This window comes from Fulmarus glacialis, unplaced genomic scaffold (genome assembly GCF_000690835.1).
Source record: "Fulmarus glacialis isolate BGI_N327 unplaced genomic scaffold, ASM69083v1 scaffold50564, whole genome shotgun sequence".
Taxonomy (NCBI): Eukaryota; Metazoa; Chordata; class Aves; order Procellariiformes; family Procellariidae; genus Fulmarus; species Fulmarus glacialis.
In genome coordinates this window covers 26,305-28,011 of record NW_009209662.1, presented here as the reverse complement: position 1 = coordinate 28,011, position 1,707 = coordinate 26,305, and positions in this window count along the sequence as shown.

Below are 1,707 nucleotides of genomic sequence, written 5' to 3'. Positions count from 1 at the left end.
TGAAATGCCAATTGACAGGTTCACTGCTTCTAAAACCAGTGTGCAAACAAGCTAAGTCTTGCATGCAGAAGTAAGGGTTTATTTAGGGATTAAGGAAGTAATTGATCTCCTTAAGGAAATCAAATAAATTCTATATTGCTACATAGAAAATATAATTTGCAGACATATGAGTTTAGAGGACAGTTCTAAAAGTATGGTTTTGAAACTCATGTGTTAAAATACCATTTCCATAACTGACAGAGTCATAGGCATATTTTTCTTTAAAATGTCCTAAACACAGCTTTGTGTCTACATTTGCACAGCTGTCACATCAGTACACGCACAGTAGGCATGTGAGCAGCCAGTGCAGCACCGTGCAGGAAAAGCCATTTGCAAAGGTGCAGTACTGAGGACTGTGCACTTTTATGTGCATTTTAATATATGGATATGTATCCGGTTTAAAAGTTGGCCTATATATTGTTTTTAAAAAGAAAAGTAACAACTCCCAGGTAACATTAGCTGTAGTAAAGAGTGCATCTTTTGATAGGTCTAGGGAATCATGTATTAATTTTGAAGGCTGCAGAATGAGGGACTCTCATACGAGCAGAGCTTACAGGAAGGCAGTGCACCCCATGGACCATGCACAGCCTAACCAAACACTGACCTTCCTGCTGGGCTCCAGTGCTTTAGCCTTCAGCAAAACCCGGAATGTAAAATACAAATTAATAAACTCTTTTTATCACCTTCTCTCACTAACATAAAAAAAAAGTAATGGCAGCCAAAGAGTTAGGTAGACGCAGCTAAATTAATACATGCAGTTTTGAATGACTAAGCAATGTTCTTGTGCAGGCTTCTTGTGAAGAAACCTGCCCTGCACAATTGACGCAGAAAATAATACTGGCGTTGGCCTTCAGATGAAGCAGGAGTCTCTTCTGCTGTATGTTCACCATCCTTCCTCTCTCTGCCTGACTTCCTTCCAGGGACATCCCCTTCCTCTAAAAATTCATCATTCCTCTCCCTGGTTTCCTGTCACATTACCCAGCCTCAATGATTTCAAAGCAGCCTGTATGCCTTTCACCTTTAATATGTACAAAAAACACATTCTGTAACAAGACAATGGTCATACAGTGACCAAACCTGTGACTCATTACAAATGAGACCTCTGTGAACCAACAAGTAAAGCAGGTATCTATAGGTTTGAGTCAAAAGGAGGCCCTGACGCAAATGATTTGTATGTGCCTCAGGCCACTATGTAATATCACCCCTCTCCAAGACAAGAGTATAGAATATTGTTCATTTAAATGGAACCAGCAGTACAAATTGCCCACATGTAAAATTCTAGAGAATGTAAACATTAATTAACCATATGGTCCTACAGTGATAACTATGCAACCACAAGCTGTGGGAGTTGGGGTCTGTTAGTTTTATTTATCCTTTGTGGAAAAGCAAACATATAGATCAGTGATGCTCAGACTATTTTACAGCCCCCTCACTGTTATTATCACAAGCCTTTAGAAAGTGGAAATTAAAGATAATAATATCCAGGCTACATTATAAAGTATGCCTAGTTCTTCTAATAAATGTATCACTAGGCCTTAATCTGCAGCAGATCGATCAGATAGAACATGGCTGCACTGCTTGTGTTTTATCACAAACTGCTAAGAATTAACATATTCTGGGATTAAAAAAAAAAAAAAGGGGGACAAGAAAAAGTTTAGTGTATCTTAC